This window comes from Dromaius novaehollandiae, chromosome 11 (genome assembly GCF_036370855.1).
Source record: "Dromaius novaehollandiae isolate bDroNov1 chromosome 11, bDroNov1.hap1, whole genome shotgun sequence".
Taxonomy (NCBI): Eukaryota; Metazoa; Chordata; class Aves; order Casuariiformes; family Dromaiidae; genus Dromaius; species Dromaius novaehollandiae.
The window spans coordinates 19489506-19507045 of NC_088108.1; the positions used below are offsets into that span (position 1 = coordinate 19489506).

Consider the following 17540-nt stretch of genomic DNA (forward strand, 5'->3'; position numbering starts at 1 on the left):
ACGAAGATTTACTGCTTTAGATTATAACTCCCAATTCAAGTAACTTATCCTTCACAAGCAAAGCAAATGAGAAGTTCTGTTAATAACTGTGGTCTACCCTTACTGCTTGTATAACTTGCCCTATAATCCTTGCCCGAGGCATTTGTTGGCAGATGTTGAGTAATATGAGGGGCCAGGAGAAGGAAGCCCTTCTTGTAGAGGATCCTAAAATCCTGTTTAATGTTTATTACATCTCAGTATAAAAAGGAGTTTCCATACTGGTAGGGTCTGCTGATGCAGACACATTTCTCAATACATGTTCTTGTTTCCTTTCTATTCAGAATTCTTTCATTTCCATCTCTGCAGACATGTCACAAAATTTTACCTTTTGACATGGTATTAAGGAACATGCTATTTTTTAGGAGAAAAGGACAACAGTACATTTCTGTTAATCAATACTTTACTTGACAGGTGCTAATGAAAAGTTTGTTAAATGGTCTCTTTTCAAAAAGCTTTCCGTTGAACCTATTGTCTATTTCTAGGAAATTTTAAGTAGTTCAGTGTATTGCTATCCTATATTTATTTCTTAGGCAATTTCATCTCCAACGTTTTTGGTAAGTTGTGCTGATGAATTTTATATTCTTTTAAGCTGGGAAAGATGATAGAATGCATATATTGCTTGTATACTATTACTTCAGCTGGCAACATGGGACACTACCGAGACTGATAGATATAAGATAGATATACATGCTGGCCTTTCTTCCTTTCCTTGGCCTTTATTTCTGTCTGCTGACTCAACACAGGATCTTTTTAATTAAAGAGTGCACATAATAGGAGGGAAAAAGTTGTTATATTTCAGTTGCAAAATATTTATGTTCCAAGTGGATTTTTTAGATGTTTTTAATTTATCTTTTCTTAAGCTAGCTCTGTTTTAAACTGTGAAAATACCTTTTTTGCAGTTTTAATAGCTTTCTGACCAGGTTAATATTATTGTTTGAAATTAGACAAACTTCACTCCCATATTTTGCTTATATCTTCTGATCAGATTAACTGAAGACTATGTAAGAAAGGTGTCTCATTTCCTGCATTAGTCTCTCCTTGGGCAAGGTGAGAAGAAGGGGAAAACTCCTCTGAGGAGAGCTATCAACTTCTTCATCGTGATTGTCCAACTTCTATCAGCATGGAAGTTGATGAAATGATGTATTGAACAAATATATCCTTCAAATGCCCTTACGATGCACCTTTCTAGTTTAGCATCTGTCAATTTTTCATCTGTGATGGTCCCCATTGCAGCAAAGGGCATGTGCGAATGTGTCTCTGCACGTTAAAGTCTACATGGAACCAAAGATGCGTTTAGCTGGCAGACCTACCCAACTGACTACTTTTTTGTAATGTTTACTAAATAAGATATTTTGCAGCAATACATAAAAACATGACTTGAGGAATTCAGAATTTCTGTGACTCCAGCACAGTTTAATTATTTGAGCCTCTTTGGGTTTATATATACTGCAGCTCCTCCCCCATTTCTCCTCTTCCCCTAGCAGAACCTGATTTGTGAGTTTTCCATATCAGAATGTGTAATGAAACAGTTGAAATTCATGACAGGTTTTGTTGGCTTTCCACGTTAAAAAATAGCTAATGGAAGTTTATGAGAAATTTCCTTTCAGAAACTGGGATTAAGATCTAGATTTTTCCCCCTACACATGATTGTATGTTTTAAAAAATAAGATTAGCCATAGTACAGTATACTTTATATTAATGAATTCTCTTTGCACAGTCAATTGCTGAATTTGGAATAAAAATATCTTTTATATTTGCAACTACATAACTTTGTGTAAGCCACTGTGAATTTCCTGAGATGGTCGCTTATCTGTGGCTAGACTCTGCCCTTTAGTTAGTATTGTCTCATTGTCAGATGTGGAAATTCTGAATGCAACTATCCTTGCACTGGCTGGATAATTTTTACAAGTATCTGCTGTTTGTTCAAGAAAAACTTCAGCTCATTTTCCTACAAAAATAGAAAATGTATGGCTGAATTCTGTTCTCATCTGAAGTAATGTGAAGGTGAAGTCAGTAGAGTTTCCCTAGCTTTATACCAAGATAAGCTCTTCTAGGACAGGGGATGCTTCTTCTATATACCTTCCTTATTCTGAATACTTTTAGAATAGAAATGTGTCTGAGCAGTAACTGGCCCTTAATCTTCACTTACAAATTTTTTTCCTGGTGGGATATGCTTGGTGTAGGTATTTGTTTTAGTATGGACACAATCTTTTATCCTGTCATAATAATTGATTCACAGGGAAAACTGCTCCTGATGAGATATGTTGTGTTTTATAGTTACAATGTTTTATTATTGTTGTTGTTGTTACTAGATGCAAGGTGTTCTTTATCTCCTCTCATCCAGTGACTGCCTCTTTCTTCAGGAGACTGAAACTTCCTTCTGGAGTCTGCACAGTCATACAGGAAACTTTCTCTCAAATCAGAACCCTCAAACCTCTCTTCTAGGGCCTGTGCTCTAAATTAGCCTAGCTGTGATCTAATACTGTCTTTCTTATGGGCTAGGAAAGATTAGCATCTTTCTGTTATGAAGAAAATTACATCCTGTTCCCTTTTTCAAATATCATCATACCTGCACAGAAAAACAGGTAATTTGCATTGCCTTGAGCTACAAGGTTCCCAGTCCCGCTACCTTAAAGAAAGAGTAGTAGGAGTTTTTTTCTGTTTCTTTCTCTGACTTTATCTAGTTGATGGTGGGCACAAACTTCCTGGATCCTGAGGCTCTTCATATTGTTGTTACCCGTCTGACAGGAGATGGACTACTTTATGGTAGTGAGTTATCATAAAAGTTTGTCTGATAAGCAAATGTCATAGCTTTGCACCAAACAATGTCTCAATGTCTAACTGAAGCCATGAAGTTTTCTGAGTATTTAGCAATTTTTTCCCCTTGTTATTACGTTAAATTTACCTTCACTTCTGCAGGCTGTTGCTGTGGGTGCTGAGAGATGGAAAACTTGACAAGTTATACCATGGAAGGAAGAAAGGATTAGTTCTGAGTTGGTAACTGTTAGTATATTGCTGTTCTCAATAATTCTTTGGTGCCAAAGTGTCTCCATGATTCAGTATCTGAATTCTAATTCGTCAACATTTTGCTCTGAGTATCCATATATTGCCTCCAACAGTTGGAATTTTGTGCTGGAACTTCTTAAAGTTCCTCACTTCTTGCTTCCCAGACCATACACTCAGGTTGTGTTATTTGTTCAAACACATAGCACAAAGAGAAGACACCTCTAATTCAGGCATCAAGAACTATTTCTAAATTAGTTGCTGTCTTCACTCAATGACTGTTGAAATCTGCATTGGAAGAAGCAGAGCCAGTTTCTTCTCTGACACTTAAAAACAATTGGGTCTTTATTGAAAGTGACCCATTTCTGAAAAAGAGAACCCTCCCCCCTTCTCCCCTCAAGATTTGCATGTTTTTCTCAAACCTAGGACTTCTTTTATTTCAATACGAAAAGCCAACACCATTCAGGTGTTTTCAGTTCTTATTTAAAAATCTTATACAGAAGTTGAGCCTAACAGTACACTTGGTGCAATTTGTCTAGAAAGTCAGCTGCATAATTCTGGATCCCCATACTCGCCTTGCAAGCTAATTGCTGTCTGAAGTTATTGTACTTCATGAATAACTGAAGGATGAGAAGGTAAATGAGTTGGTTTTTTAGAGCTGCTAGCCTTAGAGTTTGGTTATTGGGGAGGGCAAAATACATGTGTTCCATCTCTTACTTAGTACTCCCACTGGGAACAGTTAGTCTGTACTGATCATGTAACCCAGTTTTCATTGAAGTCAGAAGATACTTCTGTGCACTTCAGTGAAATAAAGTAATCTCTTCAATGCATATTTTCCCACTCCCCCCTCCTTTTAAAGGATTTTAAAGAAATCCTTTAGCAATATAAGTAGCAAAATTCTATGTTGCCTTTGTTCAAAACTAGGACTTCTAAGCATTTCTGTATTATAAATAATAATTATATTAATTGGAGAGATGAAGTGCAAAACTACAGTATCATTTTTCTCATTCAGTAACTTCATTGTTGTTTTCACAGACATTGTTCCTGTATTTAATTTGCAGTAACTTTTTCACTGTTTGTGGTTCTAAGAATTTTCTTTCCATATTTTTGTCTATGCTGTTGATATACCGTAGCTTATTTCTGTTTCTTTCTGCACTTCTTTGTTCAGTTTTCTGTTGTGCAATATACTAATCCTCTATTAATTCATCATTTGTTTGTGTAGATTACATTGTTTATCTTCATTCTTCGTCTCTGCTTAGCTCCTGCAAATATCTCATTTTTGGTTTGATTGCATATCTTCTCTTTTTACATTCCGTTCAGCAATTTTATGTCAGTGAGATAACATCTTTCCTTTTCCAGAAGCTGAACTGTCGACCATTTCCCCACATGCTTCTATGCTGACATTTTGTTCTAACTGTATGTTATGCTCTCTCCACATTTTTGTGCTTTATTGCTGTATGCCCTTCAATCACAGTGTTATTGTTCACTTTATTTTTTTATGTTTTGTATGTTTTTTCCAAGTCTTGTGCTTTTTGTTTCCACACTTATTTTTGTCACTATGACTATTATAAAGACATGAAGTTATCTTATTAGCCTCCTTTACTGTATTATTTTACATGCTTTTACTTCTTATTTTTAGTTTTGACTGCTACAAATAATGTTTTCTGATTGTTCTAAAAACCCTGCAATACATTACAATTCTACTACATCTTTCCCTGTCCTGTTCTTTGTTTCTCCTTCCCTTCCCCACTGTCATATCTCAGCAGATACTATCTTGATGAATAAATTATCAAGATTGTTCTACAAGAGATCTGTCATGTGGTATGTGACCTCTTTTAAATCTGAGATTTTCCTATGAATTCCATATTAGTACTACATGAGCTGCTCTTATGTAAATGTATAGGAACTAGTGTCTGGCAGTTCTTCTGAAGGCTTCCTGTCTTTGTTCCACTTTTCTATCCCTCTATAATTTATCACTTTTAGGACAAAGTAAGTGACTTCGAAAAGGATGCTTTGCCCCAATCATAGCTTAATTGATGTCAAGTTCAAACAGACTTACTGAATACACAGTCTTGTAATGAAGTTGGTTTTTACATATTAAGTAATAAACGCACGTGGACATGTGAAAATATGGGGTTTTTTTCCCTCCTCTCACCTTTTCTGTTTCATATTTCATAAAGGGTGAAAGTGTCACATTATCATTATGAAGATCACTTCTAGGTTTTTAGTTCAGCCAAGGGAAGGAAATACTGGAAATCTGTCAAAAAATTCTCCTGTAAATATTTTTTAAAATGTTATAGATAAAATGAACATTTGTACTATTTGGCTGTTATTAAAACTTAGCTGAAAAACATACTAAAGTACATCCTGTAGTAGCTGAACAGAAAACCCATTGGTAACACAATGAACTAACAGGGAGAAACATTCATTTTAGTGCTTTCTTTTTATGTTGTTATGAAATTAGTGCTGTCTCAGACTTACCATAACTATAGGAAATATTAACGAATGACAAAGAGTAAAAATAACCTGGAAGAAGGTGAGTAAAAAATAAAGCTTATCAGTTATCTGGCTTGTCAAAATTGCAGAATAGCCCAAGACTTACTGTCGCAGCCTTTAAAAGAACAAACAGGATAAAAAAGGCCATAGCAAAAAATGTTGTGTTTCCTAATGTTTTTTGGGCAGGAATTTCTCTAGCCGTTATTTCATTAGGCAAGCATGAAATCTACCGTTGATAAGATAAAAGTCTGACAATATCTGACAGTATCTTTCAAAATTCTCACTGTTGCTGTAATTAACTTGAACAGTGCCACTTTCTCTAAATTCAAAGCTTCACATACAATAAGGAATTCAGTACTCTTTCAGTCAAACTCCACTAGGATATCTTTGAATAACAATTTTAGAAATTCTTTAACTGGCGGCCAAAACAGCACAATTTCTTGATATTTGAATATCTTGCAAAACAACTGAAACTTGAACCATTGGTTTGATGCCATCTAGGTTGGGCAAAGGGAATGCTCTTCAGTTACCATAGCCATACATTGTTAGGAAGTTCAGATGCAAGTACCGTTTCATTTTCAATTTTAACACAATATTATCTACAGATTTAAGACACTTCTGTCTCTCTCTATATGCCACAGCTCCTCAAACAGCTGACGCCAAGAAAGGGTAACAGTTAGCTCTGTCATCAAACAATGTGTGTAGTGATTGGTGCACCTAAAGTGCTCACAATAAGCTAGTCCTGAAATGATGCCTGTAGAGTGAAACTTTTACAAAAGGGATTCAAAAACTGAATGGGGGGGTAATGCATTTAGGGTCCCTACATATAGGTTGCTCTTGATATCATTATAGTATACTGATAAAACTATTGCTAGTTAAACAGATGAATATTCATTATATCCACATATAGCAACTCCATAGTACCCAAACTACAGCTCTACTTTGCCCCAATGATATATTGTTTTCATATAGTTAGTGATGTTTAAAATGAACATATATTTTATTCTCTATTTTACATTTGTTCTATGCAGTAGTATTACTAAGCCAAATTACCAGACTACCAAATGACCTTTGGTAGGCTTTCATAGATGTGTTTTTAATACAAGAGCATTTAGAATTTCATTTCTTATAATTGTGAATCGATATTAACTAGATATACTTTATGTATATGAATGTCTCATTATCTCAGTATCTTTCCCCAGGAGAATTAGCAAGATACACTGTTCACCATCCTCAACCAGGCAAAGCAAAGTGATCATTTCTGTGCCAGGTCATTTTGGAAACATAAAAATCTACCAAACAGAAAATCCAATCTTGAACAAGCCAAGCTTGTATATCTCTCAAGCAGTCTCTCCCAGACTTCTTGGAAGCATTATTCCCTTGATACATCTTGCATTGGAATAGCAGACAAATTCGTTTCATTTTAAAAAGTGTAGAGGACTGTGTGGGACTTTGTGCATATGTCTGAGTTCCAGAGAGAGAAGACAGAATGATAATGGACAGCTAATTCTCAGTTTGAACAAGTGCTTTTCCATATGTTGAAAGAATATATATAATTACAAAGAGAATAATTTACAGAAAGCTTTTGGGATTTTTCAGGGAAAAGGATTTATTTTGGGGAGCTGGGAAGAGAAATCTCTGTATTTTATCAGATGTATTCGACCTTGAAGAATGACGTTTCATACAGTATAAAGGTCTGAAGCTGAGAATTAAACTATGCGAGAGTTTGGTAGGTATATGCAAAACCTAGCATTTCACATAGAGTGAAAAGTACATCAGAAGGATAGGGAAAAGAATGTGTTTTGTTATAGTTATTAGCTACAGTTTGATTAGTTAATAAGGTCAATGGGGATGATAGTTAAAGTGTGACATAATACAAAAATGCCTTTAAGTGCTCAAGTTATAAGATTGAACAGAAGAGTCTTCTCAGATTGCAACAGTTTGCATGCAAATTCAGGAAAATATCAGTTTATTTTTAAAAGCAAATGTTTATACAATTTACAATACAACAGAGAAATAGATAAATTTGCAGAATCCTCACAATGAACACAGTAGAAAATAGGATTAAAATAGAGAGGTAATGACTTTTGCCTTACTTTTATCACCAGATTGTGCAATCTTCCAACATCCACAGTGAAAAAGAAAAACAACGGGGAGGAGGAGAAGCAACAGGTTCTGCTGAGTGAAGACACTTACAACATTTAATTCTGTCACTGCAAAGCACCTGCTGTGTTATTGCACACCAGTGAAATCAGTGTGGTAGTGCCGTACTACAGTGTGTTCACCAATACAGAAGGTGCTCCCCCTCTGCAGTATTTGGCAGTAGGCAGAAAGTTTGTTTGACTGAAGAGTGTTCTTTCCAAGCTCTCTGTTCTAGTTTCATATACAGTTCTGTTTCAATTCACGTCTTGTAAATTTTTTTCCACGATTTCAATGCCTTACATTTTTGATTCTTTGTTATTTCATATTTCACAACTCACACCCTACGTGATTTTACAGAAAATCTTCATAAAATTCTGTTACCATTTTAAATATATATAGTCCAACTGTGAAATACTAAAGTACCCATCTTTTTCTTTATGCCTGTCCAAGACAGCTGTGATCATATAGATTTATCTTTGGCCTCTGACAAGCTCTGTTGATGAACTCTGATGGTTTAATTTCTCCATCTAAAATATCCCAGGTGATAATATTATAGGATATAAAAATATCCTAGTCTTTTTAGTTCAGGGGCCATCTCTTTAGGTCTTCCTATCGCTGAATATCTGATGAGTCACCTCACGGCTGCACAAAGACTTGTGCAAATGAAGTCTTTCGGTTCATATTGGTTTATATATGACCCTTATTCTCCCTTATTCATTAACTGAATGATGTAATTTATTTTTGTTGTCATTTTTATTTGTCTTAAATTTGAAGGCTATTCTGTCTGCCCTAGAGTCTAAAAGTTAAAGAGACAGAAATGTTAGAAAGGTTTGCCTTGCAGAGGCATACTTTTTTCCTCTAATTCAGGCTCTGTTTTCATAGTCATCATACCAGATCTATTCGTTATTTGGATATCCAGCAGTGTAAATTTACATGCTTGTATTTCTGTCATTTTAACCTCTCCAGGCATAAGCAAATAAAAAAAACCTGCCAGTGCAAAGTAATTAGTCAAATATTTTGAACAATTTTGAATTAGCAGAGTGAGATAGTATGAATCTGCCACAGTATTTTTGATCTGGTACCTGACAATGCAATGCCAGATTAACTTTATTGTCAAGTCAGATGGTGAAGTTATTTAATGTTGAAACAGAACACCTAGCCAAAAGATTCACTGTATACCATAGGTATATGTATACCATAAGAGTGGAATGAAAGAGGAGCAAAAGAAGTTATGATTTGCTTAACGTTATCTATTGATCTAATGATAATGGATCGATAATATCAATCTAATGATATCTGTTGTGAGGATAAGTTAATAAGGGGTACAGTTGATGCTGCCTAAAAGGTACTGAGGAAATGCATACAGATGTCAGAGGTTTGCGGCCCCAGTTGATGAATCTGCCCTTTTTAGGTGACAAGGATCTTGCATATTTATATCAAGTACTATTGTTCCTTGAATTTCATGTGTTAAAAATATTTGAATGAGTTTTACAGGATCAAAATATTCAAAGTCATTTGGTCCTTCAGCAGATTTTGAAAGTTGGGTCTTGTTAGGGTACCTAAAGATACTCATCAGTCACTTTACCTAAAATCAGTAATTACTTAAACAGAATTTAGATTAGTAATTTACTTTAGGTTAATATGTAGGGAAATATAAAGATTTAGCAGCTCTTAAAATTAGTGCATCAATATATGAAATGTTTTTTCTCTATAATTTTTATATAGCCCTTTTGCTGCCTGAACATAAATTTATTTTGGAATGAAAAAAAAGAGAAGAAGGAAAAAAGGAAAAACTAAAAAAAGTTCTGCTCATGAGTCCTCCTGCTCCATTTCTTCTCCTCCTCAGTGAGGCTGAACTTCTGGCAACTAGTCTGCTCCAATTATATCTTGTTAAAACAGGAAAAAAAAAAAAAAAAAAGAATTGCTCATTTTTGCTCAATATGGATGAACTCTGTCAATTCATTCTAGAGTCTGTATCCTTTTGTAGTGAAGCAATGACAATCAGTTTTACTGTTTTATTTTTTCAGTTTTACTGAAACTACCAACAGGATTGCTGGAATGCGTAAGTATATTTATAACTTTAAAATATTGTGGCTACAGTTGTATATTCCACCTGTCTAAGTGTTTTGGAGAGGGGAGAAAATCAAACCAGTACTTATTTCCAAGGAGAGATCAATTTTAACTAGAACTAGTGCATTTTATATTCCTATGCAAGTCAGGACTAACTTGGTATTCATGATGCTTTTCTTTATAGAGTACTTCATGTGGTATGTTTCATTTGGAAAGTGGCGTGCGCAAGAATAAAGGCCCAGAGGAATATAACCCTTCTACCTCACACAAAAAGTAAATTAGATTTTCTTACCATCTGTCTTCTTCATCATCTGGAAAACCTGCTGCTGGTGAAATTTTCTTCTATGTCTGATGCATTTTCTGATAAATGTCTAGTTTGTTTAAAAGGCAGCTGTGGTTTGGATATAATCAGCAAACATCTGCAATAATTCAAAAGGAAAAGGTAAAATATTAGACAAAATGATCAAGTAAAATCAGGTGCAAACGTTATTAATAACCAAACAGAAAGTGAGCTAGAATGCTTTAGGGGATTCAGTGAAGTCCAGGAAAAACAGGAGTTGTTGCTTATCCTGCCAGACAGAACAACTGTTAAAGGAACTGAAAAAAGCCTACAGGAGAAAGTCTGCTGACAAGTCTCAGTTTCAACTTCACTAAAAAATTTCATTGAAACTAAGCAAGAGATGATGTCAAGCAACCTTTTCTTCTCCCTTCCTCTTCTATAACTTCCTCTTGTTTGTCTTAACTTTACCTTGCATCATTTTTCTCATTCTATTCATATTTTGATGATTTTTCCTTTCTCTAAGATCAGTTTTTTATATCCATAGTTTTGGCCATTCTTCTAATGTGTATCAAGGCGATACCTTTTTTCCTCTTACTAATTATTCTTCTCCATTCTGGTTTTAATTTCTAAACAGGAAATGCTCTTGGAACTTTCATCAGTGACTGACACCTCTCTTTCCTGGAAAATGTAATGTTTTGGAAATCTTTAATTCCCCACTGGAATGAAAATGGAGCCACTTAATTGGTTTCACAGAGAGAGAATGGTATTGCAAGATTTGTATTGGGCCATTGGCTTATGAGTTCCAGATTCAGGATCCAGAGATTTTCATTCCATGCCACTTTGAATCAAGCAGGGCAGAAGCTTAAATGATGCCACATTCAATATTATAACCTAGGTCTATGGAAATGGTTTCACCGACTTTATTGAACAACTAGTGTGTTGTGTATAACATTCTTAGACCAGTAAGCCAAGTCCTGCCTGTCTGCCTTTTTCTTTAGTATCAGTGAGAGTTTACAAGAAAAGTAACATAGCTCAGAAAATGGGAAGGTAGCACACTATCCCACTTGAACTAAAGGGAGAATTTTAGGTAGGTGGAATGTAATTATGAGACTGGAATTCAGCCAGGATTCGGGCAGGAGGAGTGAATCTGTCAACCAGCTCATGTCTCAAAGCTGTCCCCAAAGTAGAGGGGAAAGAAATGTTTTGTCAGCTATACAATATTAGGTTAAGAACTGTGTTCTCTTTCTATTTCTCTGCTTTTGATATATGGAGCAAAGTAAAAAAGTGAGAAATAGAGCTGCTTTGCAAAATGTTCAGACAAAGGCAGAGGAAAGTGGCAAAGACGGGAGAAAACAGCAGTGAGTTTCACAGCATGTATTTTATTTTCTGTCCTGTCCTGCTAGTAGGTGGTAAATAAAAGCAGGGTGTGTAATGCTCACAAGAGCCATTAAAATATCTTGAAGTATGCAGAGTGTAGGTTAGCTTTCAGCCAGTATTTTATGTAACAGTCCTCTTGCATGCAATCTAAAAATCCTGTTTAGTGAAACTGTGGTATTTTCAGAAATAAGATACAGCTGTAGATCAAGAAGTCAAGAGAATTTTGGTTCTCCTCTGTTGTAAGAAAAAAGGATAGATTTTTGATTCTTCCAGTCAGTCTCCCAATTGACATCACTGTAATTAGAAGTGATTTTCTTGGTTTTTCTCCCCCTTACCAATTCAGTCTGTCTAGGCAATGACATTCTCTAGAGATTAAAGTGACAGTCTGTAGTAAAGTTAGGAAGCAACACATCAGAAATAGCTGCTGATTGCTGGATTGCCAATGTTGGACTCCAAGTAGATCCATAAAAATACATGTCAGAAAGTGGAAAAACTTTATCTTTTAATTAATTTTGTTTAATTAGTTCTTCCCTCCAGTGACGTGACGTTTTGAAAGTCCTGTCTGTTTTCATCTGTCCGTTAAAATAACATGCTATTTAAAAATGTTTCAGTAATTTTTTCCATTCCTTGCTAATTTTAAAATATTTTTCTTAAGTTAAACTTAGTTCATTGACTGCTAAGAATGTCAGTGCTTGTTTGTTTTTTTGCCCAGTAGTATATCTTTTCAATAAAATATAAAATTGAGATCAGATATGTGTACAATAAAAATAAATGCCATTTACTTAATCAGATTGTCAAGAAAGAGGGCAAATCCAAAATACAACCCCCAAATTCAGGAATGTATAACAGAGTTTTTCTTTGGTAAAAAACTGTTTAATTCTTTAAGAAGTTAAAATTAACTTTTATAATAAATGTTCTTGCTAAACATCTACACAGGAAAACATCTTCTGAAAATGGAATATAAAATAATCTTAAGGCAATTAAAAAGAATTTTTTGATTTGCAAAATTTAGTATAATTATGTAATTTTCTTTTGTGTGCAAGCAGAAGCTAGCTTGGCATTGAACTCCCACAACATGATGAGTCATATGGAGCTAGTTATTTCCAATGAATAGTAAGAAGCAAGCAAAAATTATCATTTGAATACAGCAACCCATGAATACAATGCATTAATCTAATTTTACAGTAGAACCAGTGGCAAAAGTTCACCCTGAAGCTTGAAGAAGCTGTACCAAAGGTGTTATCTGGAACACATGAAGGCCTGACAGGATGTCTGTGACAAGTAATGTTAAAATCCTCCTTTCCTGAGATGTGAAAATGCTTTCAATCACCACCTTCAGATGAGTTCACTCCTTTAAAGATTTCATTTCTTTGCCAGTATGTTTGCAATGAGGTAGCTTTAAGAATGTGTTTGACTTTATTATGCACTGTGAAAGGTGAACATATTGTAGACATTTAACAAGATCCTTATATCAGGCTTGTTGAAAATGAAGAGCTTAGTAAATGTAAATGTTACCCAATTGAATACATCATATTGTATGTGTGTGTGCACACGCGTGTATACACACACACACACTGACACAAACGCTCAAATATATGTACATACATATGCGTGTGTGTGTATATGTGTGTGTGTGTGTGTATATATATATATATAAAAAAATCTGTGAGTGTAAGTATATAGGCAAATTTTTTAGAGTAGGACTCTAATTCAGAACTAATTTTTTTCCAGTGGATTCTGACTCTGGCAAGAATGGGTTGTGCCATCTCTCATCATTAGCATGTACATGACATTCAGAGTACCAAACCAAGTGCTTTTTTATAGAACATATGCTATGTGACTTCAGACACATTAAAAGATAATTAAGAATATTAAACAATAATTTGATTTATTTCATTTTTGTTTTAAATGGGGAGATAAAAAATGATTCATGACTAATTCATTTCCCAGGCAGTATCTTTTCATGGCATAGATGTTTAGCAAGCAGAAACAATGCTGTCTCTGCTACTTCTCATGTAGTGTCAGAGAAAAACTTGGCCAGACAGTCTGTAATCAAAGAAGCAGTCACATAAAGAGGATAAATAATTTTGCTTTCTTTCAAACAGAAATTAAAAACACAAAGTCCCTGAATATTTCTAAAAAAGGACGTTGATCGAAAGTTGACCTAGGACAAATAACGTGATCGCTGCTAAAAACAGTTAAAGACAATTAGCTAGGAGAGAAAAAAATAATTCCAAATTCTGTTGCCAGAAGTTCTTATTCCCAATGGTGAATAGAAGTTACTGCTAGCAGTAGCCTAAATACAGTTGTGGCAATTATTCTCTTATTTTTTTAGTTATGATTATGACTTCTTGGCTATTTGAAAGCAGGACAATAAACTTTAAAACAAAAAAAATCCCAATCATTTCTTCTTTGATAATAAGCTCTCAGTACTGCATTATGACTGACATTTTGCAGAAAGCCATGGTGAAACACGTGCTAATGGCAAGCAATAGTAGACAAGCATCAGTTTGATAAGTTTTTTCCTAAATATAATTGGATATTGTTGCCTTAATACTAGACTTTTAAGCTATCATCTTTATTTCCTGCATTTGATTTATTTTTCCTTCCATAGATACCCAATATGAGTATCTGGGCATTACAATTATCTGTAAATGACAAGGTTCCAGAAACTCATAGAAAAGCCTCAGTGCTTTTCTTTTGAAGGAGCTCACAGTGATGTTCAATCTCTAGTTATACGGCTTAGAAAATCAACAGAACTTGTGTTCCAAACAGTCAAGCTGGAACACTGGGTATATAGCACAGCTTCCTTGAAAGACAGATATAACTTCAGATCTGATCTTGCCTGGGTAGAAATATTCATCAAAGGGTTTGGTTACTCAGTGAAAGATAATCTCTCATATTACTTTCCCCTGATGATTCCATTTGGATTTTATTTCACTCTAACACAGGTCCAGATTTATTTTGAGATAATGCTGAAGGAGTCAAATAACTGAAAAAGGAAATATAAAGTTAAATAATAACAAAATTTCTAGTTATAATTGTTCAGAAAAGGTAATCTTCCCTTTCTATGTTGAACCCTATTCTGATTTATATGATTGGGACATTATCAGTATTCCATTGGTATGAAACACTATAAAAGGCCTCCTAACACATCTTGTCTGAAGTATCTATCATTAGCAGATTGTTCGTTTGCAAAGAGAAGAATATTCAAGTTAGAGGTTAGAGTAAAGATTAAAGTTCATCTTTCTAAGTAAAGTCATTAAAGGAGATAAACCATGAGAAGTTTTAGAAATTATTATTTTAGAATATTATGATTTTAGAAATAGTTGAAAGGAGGAATTAGAAGTTAGGTTTAGAAACAAATAGAATTAAGAACATAAAGATATGAAAACTGAAAGGGCCTGTTTGAGAGCTTTCTCTGTATTATCTTATTTTCAAATAGTCTTGCACAACAACTAAGGATATGCAAAGTACATTATGCTATGAAAAACCTGCCCATTGTGTTGGGCTCTGACACTAACTGTTATTTCACTACTTTAAAGAACAAATGAAAAACAATATAGATGTAACTACACTTGGATGTCAAAGTCTTCATTTTGATGTCTCTTATCACTATTTCATTATTTATAAATTCCAAACTTATTTTTTTTTCATTTGGCAGAATAGTGTCAGGAATCCAGGAAACCAAACTGTTCTTGTTTTGTTTTTCATCAACGTTTTGTTTTTCACCAGTGTTCTGAAAAGGAGTTTGTGGTATAATGAATGAAATGTTAAATGTATTAAAAATGAGTATCTTTATTTTAGAAGTAAGATTGACTATGTCCTGAGATGAAGAACCTTAGCTGACCAAGAGCCCAGTCTAATACTGTTGAAAGGAGAGCAGCTCTGAACTGCAGTTTCTCTTCCCAGTCCTGTGACTGTCAAGAGGCCAGACAGGATCCTAGCACAACTTGAACTGTGACAATGGTTAAAAGTCGTTATATAGGTGAGAATCTTCAGAGTGGAATTATTAATGTTTTGGTATTAACATTTCTTCACTAGTCCCTCAACAATTAAAAAAAAGTTGCTCTCTGATAGGAATGTACTTTCTGATAATGGCCCATTCTGACAAGAGTGGACCCATGAAACGTTTAATTTTGGTCAAATTTTGCAACATTTCTTTAATTTTAATTCTAAAGATTCAGTCTTCAGTGTTCTACTGTGGTCAGGACACTAAGGCACTGTACAATTCACAGGCTTCCTTTTGACAGCCAGTAGAGCTCATTTCTATTTATTTCTTTTTTTCTTCTTTTTGAATGTACTCTGCCTTTTAAGGCAGAGCCAGGAGGTTTTTCTGGTGATAACTTCAACAGATTGTGTTGAAATATTTTAAGATTTGTTTACCAATAGGATTTTCCTCTGTGGTTTTTCTAAATTAATAAAATCAGTGTTTATTATCCATTTATCATCTTTTTCTGTTAGGATGTAAGTGCAATAAATAACATTTTATTCATTTATTTGTATGCTATCACTTAAACTACCCATTTGTAGATCATAGCTGGGTTATGCAAGGCTCTCTACAGACCTATAACAATGAAACAAATTTTTACTCCAGAGAATTTACAATACACATGAAAGAGAAGATGAAATAACAGAGCAAGACAGACAACCAGAGCTTAGGAAGAGAAAGAAGATAAAAGAAAAGACCGGAACTGAGCAGAAAACCAGAAGTCACTGATCACTCTTGGTAAAACAAGAAAAATAAGTATTAAAATACGATATCTGATCAAAAATGTTCTTAGGTGTACAGATGTTAGAAAAAAAGTCATACTTAAATAATACTATCTATTTCAATTATTTCAAAATTAATCAATTTGTTTATATCTTAACTACCATTTCAGGGGGAAAGAGTCATTGCCCCTATCTTCTACTTAGGCTGTTTTTTTTATTTCTTTGAGAATTTTGATGGCCTTTGTAGCTGTCTTTGGCTTATCTAGTCTATTTCTCAGTTCCATGAGTATTGTCTTCCATGGACAGTTATTTAATGAGATGTACAATAAATAACTGTGGCGGACAGATGAATGAACTTTTGCCTTAAACATTTCTTGGTGCATGGGGTGCAGGCAGGCCATAACCCCGAACAAGCCATCTGTCCCTGGCGGAAACAGGACTGGGCTGCTGCGACCCCTGAGATGGTCTCCCTGCGACCACCCAGGACGCGCCGAGCCTAGGCTGAGCCAGACCACGATCGGGCAGAGACTTTGGGACCTGGACTGTCCGTTTTTAGCTATAAAACTTGCTTGGCATGAGTGGCAAAATTTGCTGAAGCCTTAGGCCACACTCCCTAGTTCAGTGAGAAAGGGCCCCAGAGCTGGTGCAGGCGGGAATGATAAGGGAGTTACCAGCAATTTGCATCTGAAACAGTGCTAATTGCTGGAGTTACCACCTCTTTGTCAGGGCCTTGAGAGATAATGGCGGAACCCGAGGAATGGAGACACACCTGTCTGCAGAAACTGCAACAGTAAAGCTAAGAGAGAAAAAAAGCAGCCTGCCTAGGAACAACGATGAGATCCAATAAGGAGCAGGAGACCCCAGACCCAAAAAATTACTATTGGTCTGAACTACCACGTGAGGGGTGGGAAACTTAATTTGAAAAAAGCTATAATTGCCCGGGGATCTCTTTGTTCAGGGTCCCTCATCGGAGGTACCCAACTCGAGCTGTGTGAAGAGGACCCACCTACCACCAGACGGGAGCCCCCCTCCCCCCCCACCGCCGAGACTCCCAAAGGAAGAGGACCAACGGGACGCCGCTGGATCCACGGGTGGTGATATCTTTTCTCTCTCTCACTTTCTCCTCTCTTTTTCCCTCTCCTTTGTTGAATCTGTTTGAAACGTGTGGCACGGGACTTGTCTAGCTAGTTGCAGTATTCGCCATTTAATTATTCTATTTGACCATATGCCTTATCTTTGTGTTAATAAATCTTAAAACTGGTTGGCTGGTGTCGTTTCACCTTAATTCAGGTCGTTGGTCCCAAGGGGAGGGAGGTCGTCCTGAACGACTCCTTTTGGGCCACGACAATAACCCATTTGGCAGAACAGTTCTTTCATGTTCTAATTCCAAGGATGCTTAGAAGATTATATATATATTCCG

General features: G+C 35.4%; 1 long non-coding RNA gene across 5 annotated transcripts; it reads left to right on the forward strand.

Moving 5' to 3' along the window:
• Positions 1-7650: 7650 nt before the first annotated feature.
• LOC112991194 (uncharacterized) lies at positions 7651-17535 on the forward strand. Of its 5 annotated transcripts, none has more exons than XR_010391069.1 (6): positions 7651-9742; positions 9935-10192; positions 12593-12688; positions 15215-15395; positions 16005-16136; positions 17079-17535. It is a non-coding gene; the product is annotated as an uncharacterized LOC112991194 (long non-coding RNA). The 5 variants fall into 5 exon arrangements; XR_010391070.1 differs by having other exon boundaries at positions 9935-10023; XR_010391067.1 differs by having other exon boundaries at positions 7651-10192.
• Positions 17536-17540: the final 5 nt, after the last annotated feature.